We start from the raw sequence: 11,689 nt of genomic DNA, 5'->3' as shown, positions 1-11,689 counted from the left end.
TTTATGGAGCGCTGCCTGCAGGCTTCTACCTCCGCAGCAGGCTTTTGTGTGCGCCGCCGTCCCTCGGCCCCTTTATAGTCGCGCTATATTGGTTTAGGAACAAAAGCGGCTGGTTAATTCAATGGGGCACCTTTCCCAATAAACTGCCTGGGCCTGTTGTGTGTGTGGCGGCCGCGCCGCACGCTGCCGGTTTCATTTTGTCACCGCCGCTAACGATAAATGAGGAGACCCCACGTGAACGGAGCAGATATTACGCTCAGAGCAGAGACGGCTTCACTGGATCCCAGCGTGTGGTCAGGCTGCCTCGTCAGGAGCACAACGGACCGGCCCGCGTCCGACCCGGCGTCACCGAGGTCATCGGCCGTGAGAGCGATGCTGCGGTGATGATGGGATGGCGAAAGACGCTCCTCTGCGATTCACCAAACTGTCAACAGCAGCTCGTTAGTGAAGCCGGCGGCTGCGGAGCCGCGTCCGTCAGCGGCAGCCATCAGCTGGTACCAGGACCTGGAGCCGCTCCTCACCGGGTCAGGACCAGATACACTGCTATTTGGTTTGTTAGGTGCAGACGGTGGCTGGGCTGTAGGAACCAAGACACTCAAACGTGGTCCAGATCCTGTATCTGATCCAGCCTGGGAACAGCTCGGGATCCGCAGGAGGAGCAGGAGGAGGAGCAGGAGCAGCAGGAGGAGCAGGAGGAGGAGAAGCAGCAGCAGGAGGAGCAGCAGCAGGAGGAGGAGGAGGAGCAGGAGCAGCAGGAGGAGCAGCAGCAGGAGCAGCAGGAGGAGGAGGAGGAGAAGCAGGAGGAGCAAGTGCAGGAGGAGGAGGAGCAGGAGCAGCAGGAGGAGGAGCAGGAGCAGGAGCAGCAGCAGGAGGAGCAGGAGCAGCAGGAGGAGGAGCAGCAGGAGGTGGATCAGGAGGAGGAGGAGCAGAGTCTGGGTCCACCTGCGAAACCGGTCCTATCGTGGCCCGGATTCAGAGAAGTGGGAGGAAATGGAGGCATTTCAGCTGATTATGCTCAGTCACACCAAGCTTGAGTCTTTCCCAGTGTCAGTGAGTGTTTGTGGCTCGGAGCCATTTTCATGTCTGTGCACAATAACGTCCCGCTCAGATGCGACGTGTTTTTACGCCTGGTGCTCAGCGACCGTCGGGCTCCGCTGCTCGTCCTGTGTCGTCGGTGGGAGCTCAGCGCCGAGGACGTGACCGTTGCCCAACTTGTCTGTGGTTTAAGCCTCGCTGCAGCTGTCAGGCTGTAAATGATGATTTTGCTTCACTTCCCGTGTTTTTTTCCCATTGAACCCGGTCCAAAGCAGCGTGTCGGGCCGTGTCGGCCGGGCGTTCGTTTCCCGACTGGAGGCTGCGCTCGGGGAGCGTCCGCGGCCCTTCGCGTGTCACACGCCGCGATGCAGGCGCGGTTAATTGATGCAGCTGGAATGTAACGAGTGGCGCTCGTCAGCCGAGCACATGCCCGCTGGCGCTTTGTCAACTTGTCACATTAATGAAATACGGTGCATGTCGAGATTGCTCAATTTCAACTTTTAAACTCTGTCTGGCTCCAGCTAATGATGTAAGAGTTAAATCGAGCATTAAAAGTCACCGAGAGGCTGCAACAAGAACCACCAACACGCTCTGATCCTGTTTGGAGGTTTCTGAGATGCATGTACATATAAGGTGAGGAGGCAGCTACTGCTTACGAGACGGGGATTAGCCGACACGTGTCTCACAAAACCGCTCGGCGTGAAAACAAATTGACGATCGTACTTTGGAAACGGATGAAACCGTGTATTAGCAGAGATTGAATGACAGATTGAAGAATAAAACAGTGGAGACTCATCACACGCACGCGCACACACACACACACACACACACACACACACACTACAGTTTCACTATAAGGCAACAAATAGATTATTTTACTATCACAAAACTTATATGAAGAAACTGACTGCAGTTCTGACTCCACCACAAACTGCAGGACAGACAGAAATGTCGACCTAAAGCCTCACCCCTTTTTATTAGGAGCATTTTATTAATCCATGTCAGTTTCCACGGAGCCAAACATGAAAACCTCCCCCACCGTTATTAATAAGTAATTCTTCCCAGTCTCAGAGCACAGTGTGACGTGTGATGGTCGATCCACGCTCCGGCCTCACGGTCGTCATTCGCCTCCACCTCTGCACATTCACAAGTCGTGTCTTGCCACTGGTCCCATTATTGCTCCTGAACAGAGAGGCATCAGCTGCGCTCGGCTTCTGTGCAGCCACGCGGTTTCCTGTTTCTTCCTCCGGGCTCTGCAGTTGTCAGAAGCATTTCCTCCTGCGCCGAGACGAACCCGTTTTACAGCGAGCACACACGAGAGGTTCACTCCTCTCCATAACAACAACAACAAAGATCCAACATGTCTCATCAGCTGCTTTTATGGCCTTTCATCACCATGGAAATATAGAGTTGCATACACCCTTGAGCAAACACACTCACACGCATGCATGGAGGAAACAGGCAGGAGGAGGGAGGATCTGCTCCCGCGGCAGCACAGGTACTGAAATCACAGGCTTTTACTTAATAAGACAAACATGGAACCATGTCATAAATAAGTAGCCTTTGTGTCTCCTCCAACTATTTTAGATGACTGATCTGATGAATGTAATAACCTTAAAGGTGCTTCCACCTCAAACGCAGACTTTCATCCGAGCAGCGTCATTGTTCACTGTGAAACATTCTGCCTGCCAGAGTTTTGTCAATCACGAGCAGTGGCACAAGTGCTCTGGCAGCTCCCATGATGCCTCTGGCTTCTCCCCTCTCAGCGGCGGGAGCCTGACGGGCTCCTGACAGCCTCCTTTCTGACGGCTTCATGTGTGTTGTTGGTTGCGATATGTTGCTTGAATGAAGACCAACAGAGGCCAAGCTGGGCACGCTAATAGAGCAATTGTGGCGCCGTTTCAGGCGAGGGCCGGAAGCCCACGGGCCGCGTCGGGAGAGTGTTTGCACTCGCAGCGCGTCCACGTCTCGCCCTTCAGGCCGCCCCTCCGCCAGCGGCTCTGCCAAGAGCTCGCACAGTTATTTTAACCAGTTGATTTCCCAGCAGAGCGACAAAGACACCCCCTCCAGCTCCCCTTCGCTTAATAACCCCACAGCAATATGAACAAAAAAAGGCCTTTGTATTGACAAGTCCAAAAGTGCAGACAAAACACGCCTGTGAACACAGCACAGCTTTCACACATTAAGAAATCTGTCCTCGGTCCGGAGGCATTTGATAGTTTCATTTCGGCATGGATCCCAGAGGGGCCCGGCTGCAGCTGCTTCCATTCTGCCGTCTATTTTGGAGCTGGGCCGGCAGGCGGGGAGGCCATATAAAGCTAAAGGCTGCTTCCAAACACGCGGGTCCAGGGGCGACGTCTCCTCAACAATGAGCCAGCGCGACCGCTGTGTGTTGACCTGCGCTGTCCAGCGCCGGCCCAGCAGCGCGTCCTGGCTGCGCGGGGTGTTTACGTGCAGAACCGCCTCCGCAGCACAGCGCCAGAGACGACCATTTGGACACGACGAAGGATTAGGAGCTCCTCGTTTATTCTAATCAAAGCCTCTACTTCCTTCAAATCAACGGAGCGCGGCCGTTTTTTAGTGTTCAGGTCAGAGACGCTCCCATCAGCTCCTCCTGGACGTGAAGCTGAAACAACAGATCATCGCCTGCACTTCCGCTCCCAGTGCGCTGCTTTCTGCCTGTTTCTTGCCCGTCGAGGGCCTAAAAAAGTGGGTGGCCTTGTTTCACGCGCGCAAACAAACATCTCTGAATGCAGATGGGGCGACGGGAAGTCACGTGTGCGGCCTACGTCTCCAACTGTTGACACAATCTGCGCTCTGCGCCGCCTAATTCCCGGATGCCGGATCATCCTGTCCTCCAAATCTCCCCAAATCCCACAGACAGTGGTCCCCGAGAGGCCCTGTTTACCTCGGCCTGCCTCCCTGTTTTGTCCCGCGCGACACAGTCACGCACTCATCAGTTAATGCTGAACATCTGGAGGGATTAGCGGTGTCAGGCCAATCAGAGCGGAGCTGACAGATCCCAATGAAATGCCGTTCTGCAGCTGCACTTCGCATTCGGGCGCCCGTGGATTCCCATTTTTCCAAGTTCACCTTTATTCACATTTTGTCCCAAAAACCATTCGTAAACTTCAATTTCTTTTATGAACTCAACCTTTTGCAGCCTATTAATCTGTATCAGCAACACTAAGGTCACAAATGACAGAAGCATGTGAAGGCACGTGTCGCCAGGTCGTGGTTGAACAAACGAGACGTCAGACAGATAATTAGACGCGAGGGCGAACGGCGGCAGAGAACCCGAGCGCAGAGGAAGCGCCACCTGCTCCCAGTGTTTGCAGCCATGAATCTCTGCTGCTGTTGCACCACACAAACTGCGTAAACACAGCGAAAGCAGCAAAGCGAACTCTCCACGCGGATTTCAACGGAGGCATTTACGCGTTTCTCGAACTTTATCACAGCTGCTGACAGAGGAACAGTTTTGTTTTGAACGACGCGACCAGTGGATTCAAACGGGACCCCAGTGAAACGTTTGAATAATAAATGAGAAACTGTTGCACTGCGTTGACCCGAAAGCCGACATTGGAACAATGCACTTCGATGACGCCATGTGTGATCCATGAAAGCTTCTGCTGTTTGAACCTCAGGTCAGATGGAAATCAAACTCATTTCAATTCAAATCCACTTTCAAAACACAGAACAAACGCTCAGTCACAGACCCTTAAGGTTCGAGTCCACACGGAAGAACCAGAACCAGGCTCAGGTTCTGATTCTGTGCTAAACTCCATCAGGATACATTCTAATTATTGCTGGACTTTAATGGATACAGATGGTTCAGGTCATGTCGTTACACATGGACTCACATTAGCTACAAGCTTTAAATATTAGCGCTCGAGCTTTTCTTGCTGTGTGTCTCCTGTCAAACACTGAGTCCTAGAGGCTCCATTTTTGGCCGCTCTCTTCTGGAAGGAGGTTTCTTACATACGTATATATAAAACCAGGGCAGATAAACAATTATATTTGTCCAGATGAGACCCCTCTGACGCTTATGATGAAATCACAGGAGATCAAGTTGCTGGAATGCTCCAACAGTCGCAGCTCCACTGGGACTAATCGGAGGGTTTGTGAGGCTGATCCATCTGATCCCAAACAGCTGCTCCGCAGGCAGAGCGCACGGACCCCGGCCCAAACCTCCTCCGGTGCAGGCCAGCGCTCCCACCCTCAAAGGCGCGTTTGCTGGGACGAGCACCTGTCTGCTTACCGAGGGGTCGGCAGACGGAGGTATTTTCAGCATGCTTCTGATGACCGCGGAAGGAGGCTATTGTTTTAGGTATTTCTGCACCTTCAGAAAGAAGTAAAAGGCTTCATATCGAATGAATCACACCCACAATTAAAACACATTCAAATTCAGTCAATTCAGTCAGACCTGTGTAGAGTGTACACCGAAGTGATAACGCTGCCAGGTGAGTGTTGATTTCCTGCTGTTGTCGTCATCTGGCAGCCATTTCACATGAAGCTAATTAGAGAAATTAGCCACAACGTAGAATGTGTTCTCCTGACAGTGCGAGGGAGGCTTTCCAGGAGAGCCCTCGGAGCCTGGTTCCTAGTTCCTGACCGGGTCGGCGCACACACACACACACACATGCACGCACACACGCGCACGCACACGCGCACACACACACAATCCCTTGGTTTTCACAACTCTTATCTCTCCCTCTGTGCTTCTCTTGTTCTTTCCTTCCACTGTAGATGCACTCCTGCTCGCAGACACACAAAAGCAAAGCTGCCTCTAAACCGGAGCAGATGTTCTGCATTAAGTAGCAGCACAGTACAGTCAGCCTCATTACTCTTCCACGTTTACTCCTGTCTCTTGTTTAAACTTTCTCCATGGTGGACTGGAATCGGGCATCAGGACTTCTTCTACTTTTTATTTACACCTTATATTTTAAATAATCTCTGTGCAGCTTTTCCTTCAATACAAAGTGAATCATTAGTTCATGACCGTGTGTCCTTCGTCACTTGTTATACCTATGGTGCCATTAGTGTCATGGCAAGATCTGGGCACGACCAAATGCTAAACCTCCCATCGATATCACTAAAAACTGTAGCCGCCATTTTCCAACAATAATAATAATAATAATAATAATAATAATAATAGTAATAATAATACAGATATTACATTATGTTTTTCATGCAATCTCGCTGCATGGGATTAAAAGTTTGACATTGTAGTATGACTACCTTCCTCCTTTTGTTGCACTCACTGCAAGTGACTGGTGAACTATAATGGTCTCAAGTCAAACTGAAGGGACCTGTGCTAAGTGGACACAGTGGTGGGATTAATGGACGTCAGGACATGGTTATGATTAGTGACAGAAAGAAAAGCAGTTTATGCGGCTACGCCTGTGTCACTTTTGCTCTAAAGACAAATTGCACTGGAAATAGACGGGCCATAAAGTCGGTCGGAGCCTGGTGCACGTGTGGCAAAGCATGACGTGGCATTTTCAATGAAAAAGAGCGGGAGGGGGCTGTTTAACAGTGCAACCTATACCTTCAGTACTTTTTTTCTTTAGATTTATTTAAGCTTTGATTCATCTTTGTTTTATGACCCATAACCCACTGAAACTTCTAACAAAGCTAATTCTTTCAAGCACAATTTGGCTCCTGCAGGAAAATAAGCCTCCTTTCTTTGATATCATTTTGTGGATTGCAACAGAGACATGCTTCGTAGCCTTTTAATAAAACCAAGGCCTGGGTTCACGCGCTCCGTTACAGGTGTCCTCTTTCCCTTAGTCACCACAAAACTTGTCACATCATGTGTGTAACTGATCCAATATCACAATTTACTGACTTACATCAACTTCACTTTAGTGGATGGATTAAATACATCAATAGCTAGGAAGAGGTCCATGTTATGGTCCAAACTGGTGGATATAAATGCAAAGCTTAAACAGTGCATCCAGTGATGCTGGTGTTGGGTTTCTCATCAGTCCAGGCAGCTGGCGTAGAGGGTCAGGGTTCACACAACAGGCCTAGGGCTCCCATAATGTACTGGGTGGAAGGAGGTGAGGGTGACAGCTTCAATGCAGAGGGCATGAAAAGGTCACAGAGGAAGTGCAACACAATGTTTTATCACTTCACCTGCACCTGTTTGTTTTTAATGGCTGAGACGCATCAGATGTGTTGAAACATTACTTGGAAAAAGCAGAAGGAATCTTTCATGACGATCTATACGCATCTTCTGACGGGGACTATGCGCCTAATAGAACTGACAAAGCATTCAAAGAGTCTAGTCTTAAACTGAGTTTTATAGAAATAACAGACACCAACAGACAGAGAAACGCCATCTTCCCAACACACATTTATTTGTGTGACTTAGGGCCAATGTCACGGGGGTTTGTGACCTCTGGTGAAAGGGTTAACAAGGAATTATGGTCATTATGGTCTTGACTAGTAGAGAAGGAGCAGAACCCCCCCGTCTTAAATTATAGAGCTGACTCACATCCACTTTCAGAGCTTTGCTGAGTAGCACCTAAAAGCAAGGCAAAGGTTCTGCATGTGTTTATTCACTGTCCAAGAAACAGCTTCTCTTCACGATCAGGTGATTCTGCTGAAAAGTTGCTTCACGGAAAGCTGAAATTCTGCGGTCTGAGTTGGAGAAAACAAATGTGCTATTCAGTGCTTGCGTGTCTGTCTTCATTCATCTGTGTGTCTCCAGGCTTTATCACTTTGCACCCACTTATGCTTGCTGACATTTTCTGCATCAGATGACAACAGTTAAGACTCTTCCCCCTCCTACAAATTTGCGTAATCACAAGCGCTTTGATATTTTATTTACTCTTAAAATTGTATTTATAATCCTCTCAAAGTCTCTGAATTGCTTTCATTTGTTTTAACAGTGTCAGATCTTTCCATTTATGTCACTGTAGTTACTCTTGACATCACCGCTTGCTGTATTAGCGGCAGTCGTGCTAATTGGGCGGGGTGTGAAATGAAATGCAGACGGTTGCACTGCTTAGTTCTGCCGGTTTTCCAAATGGATAAACTGAATGAGCAAATTAACTGTTCTCCTTTCAAACGCCTCTTTTATGCTGAGTAGTGCTCGTCTCTTCCTCCTTTAAACTCTCCATCCATCTCCTTTTATTGACAACACCCATGGCTCCTATCAACAAAGCCCCTGAGCAACGGGGCACGGTTCATATAAAGGAAACCAGGAGTCTTTTTATATCTGTTTACTGTTAGTGTTAGCAGCCATTTATGACTCCACTGGCTCCAGTGACGTAGGACACAGGGCAAAGGGAGAGCCGGCCGTCTCCTCCACAGCTATTCAGCGTCTTGTAACCTCGAAGCCTTTTCCTTTTTACTGCCATTAAAGTGCGTCTGGGAGTGAACACCCCATGTGGGCCTGGCAGTAACAAGCCTCCTTCTCTACAACTTCAAATGATCTGGGTGTCACAGTGTGCTAGGGGAGAATGTTCCAACTTCCTGGCCAGTTCATTTAAGTGCTGGTGAAGCTTGGTGTTGACCGTGCTGCTAATTGTGCCAACATGACATTAAACTCATGCTCCACAGGACAAACAGAACCGATTTTGAATGCCACTCACAATATGCAAATGTACTGATGTACAAATGACAAAGGTGATTACTGAGTTTACAGTTTGTTATATAGGGAGGAAGAATGATTTAGCCAACTTACGGGAGGCCAAAACAAGCACTGCGGGGAAGGATATCTGATGGAAGTGAAATTAAAAAATTTAGAGCTTCTTCAGTCTGATTTTGCATTTCATATTTGGGGAATGGGTTTCTCTCCTCCTTCATTGTGGAGAACTCCAGGTTGGATTCAACCGTCCCACATAACATTTAAGCCATTCTCATTCACCAAACGCTCCTCGTTTTATGCGTTTGGGGGATTTGTGGCTTCTCGTGGTGCCTTCACAACAAGCACAGCCTCAGCTCCCCCGCCACGACACCAGGGAGTTAAAACAGGTTTAGGCCCCGACGCTTCCCCTTTCAACTTTAAGAAGCTTCAGACGGGCACAATTGGCGGCCGCCCCCTGGGAGAGAGAGGGGAATCTTCACAGAACCAGCAGATTAGCGTAACACGAATGCTAACGTTCCTAGCGTACCCCTGTTATCGGGCGACACCACAGAACCAAGCTCTGAGCTTCTGGCAGCCTGGTCCTCGTCCACGGCGCAAACAATACGAGCCGCTCATGTCAGTTTCCTGTGCGCCGACTCAGCCGGCTGCTCACAACTCCCAAAGCTGCACTATCACAGGAGTAATGTTTAACCAGCGTGCGGCAATTTCTCCCTGACAAAGAGGTCAGATACGGAGTTGTTCATTAAAAGCACCAAATTGATTATTTCCTTCCTGTTGTTTGCTCGTCATGCAGGCCTTTCAGGTTTACTTCCGACCCGAAGCCGACACAATGACCTTATCTAGAGGGAGATGATTGTGTAACCACTGCCTCCAGTTATTGCTGTACCCTGGCCAAAGTTAATAGCCACTTTCCTTTTTTTCCCTGGAATCAACGCTGGCTGCAGGCGTTTTGTCAGACAGTACTGGAACCAGCAGCAGTTTGTGAAATGTGATATTCACCCAAAGAAGAAGAAATGTGTGGCAGAGGTGACTCTAAATCACCGGTTTGAACACGAGACAAACAGACTTGTGGCTACTGCTAATTCTGGCTAGTTTGTGGCAGAGAGAGTTTATCTTCAGGTTACATTAATGACGCAGTTAAGGGTTAGGATACTTCTCCTAGAAGTGAATGTACTGGCACGTTAATAAGACGCGTGCTGAAAAGAAAAATATCTAAAACCAAAAAAGGCCCAAACTCTCTTCTGTTTTTACTCGTGTCCTTTCACACTTTTTGTGCTGGTGCTTTGGGAAAACACCCAAAGACATTTGCAACTGTGTTCAGAAAAGCTGTCAAGGAATTAAATAGAATAAAACAAAAGGGAGGAAGGGGACATATTATGACTTTTGGTTTTGTGGACACATTTTAGTTCATACTCGACATTCTAAAGTCAGTTTAACTCACACCTTTGAATGTCTGTTAATGCGTAAATTGGTTGTTGACCTTTAGCAGTGATGGCCGACAGCTGATGGTCTCAGAGTCCTAAAGTTTGTCTAAATACAAACGTTCATGTGCGAGCAGGAACTCGGGTTAAAACTCACTAACTTCATATATGAACAGATACATGTTCGAAAATAGAATGACGTCTAATCCACTTCATTGTTACATACATTGTTTTATATTGAGAAGAAAGTGGGAATCTGCTTTTTGATACTTTTATTTGTGAAGAAGCCAGTATGTGGAGCAAACACTGTATTTACTAAATCCGTCAAATAAGAAATCTAAGCAAATGCAGAGTAGTTATAAATATGGTCAAACTGGAAACACTCGTATCCGAGTAACGGCATCAAATTTCTCACTAGTTGGCATTATGCTAGCAGATTAACCAACGTTTGTAGCTCAGGGTGGCTCGGCTGGGAAGGGGCTTAGATGTACTTAGCAGATTACTGGTGAAAGACCTTCATGGAGACTTTATTTGGTAGCACACAATGTCCTCGAGAGCCAACCAGCCCTCCATAGTCCAAGCAGGACAGTGGCTCTGCAGAACCAGGGCTGGTGATTTACTGCAAAAACAGAGGCTGCTTTTATAGCCAAAGATCTACAACACAGCTTTCTGCTCTGCATCATTTGTTTTTAATGTAGGTTTTTTTTTCTTTTTGTTGAGTAACTCTTGAAATGACACTGAGTGCAGCGCGCCAGGTCACTTCTAGCTGTCACGGCGGTAACGCTAACCATATTCAGGCTGTTTTATTTGGCAAACGCCTCTTTCATACCTGAGATATGCCCCATTTACGCATAAGTAGCTGACAGGAGCGAGTGTTTGTGTAACTCACAAATCCAAAATGTGAGTTAATGACTCATTCGGATTCCTTTGACTATGAGATGAGACCAGATATTAAAGTTTATTCTCTGTAAGAGGAAAAGACCAAAAAACTTTTAAAACACTTATTCCCAAGAGTTCTGGTGACTAGGTCTGTTGCCTAGCAACAGAAAAGCTGAGTCAACATCCCTGGCAACACAAACAGCCCCTAAAATGAGCATGTGTGAAAGCACGCCGTTGTTTACATGACGCCGGTCTTTTCTCAGGACAAATTCTGACCAAGTTCCAATAAATGCAAATGTTGTGTGTGTGACTCACATTTGGAATATGCTCCATTACTAAAAACTTCCTTCTTGCCTCTTCTGGGGTTTATAATAGTCAAAAGTCTGTGGCTTGCACATATTGCAGCGTCACTGACCTTCGACAGTTTTTTCCTTGTACAGCGCCCGTTAAACCCGTGATTCAGCAGCTGCAGCTCTTTTCTGCTGCTCGAGCTGAGTCACTAAACTGACTGTGATGTAAACGCAGGACTGATGAATGTGAGAGATGAGATGCTAATCCTCCTTTGTAACAGTCCTTTTAGGGATTTCGTTCACGTGCCAGATGATGACTAATTGCGAGTGTCGCGCATTAGCCGCACATGAGCTCCTCGGTCGCATTCGTCTCATGTGTCTCAAAGAAACCGTGTCAGCACATCTTGAGCGCAAATGCGCGAGGGCTTGTAAATCTTGTGCCTTTAGAGACTAATAACAACAAATTT

General features: G+C 48.0%; 1 long non-coding RNA gene across 1 annotated transcript in view; it reads right to left on the bottom strand.

Annotated features, from left to right (window-relative positions):
• Window positions 1–931: 931 nt before the first annotated feature.
• Window positions 932–11,689, bottom strand: part of LOC114864152 (uncharacterized) — a 33,507-nt gene continuing 22,749 nt past the window's right edge. The window contains exon 3 of the long non-coding RNA XR_003787259.3: window positions 932–2,313. This is a non-coding gene — a long non-coding RNA (uncharacterized LOC114864152). The remainder of the gene's footprint in view (window positions 2,314–11,689) is intronic.

The sequence above is a fragment of the Betta splendens genome, chromosome 10, assembly GCF_900634795.4.
Source record: "Betta splendens chromosome 10, fBetSpl5.4, whole genome shotgun sequence".
NCBI lineage: Eukaryota > Metazoa > Chordata > Actinopteri > Anabantiformes > Osphronemidae > Betta > Betta splendens.
Note: the sequence above shows the minus strand (reverse complement) of the source record. Positions and strands in the feature narration are given on the sequence as shown.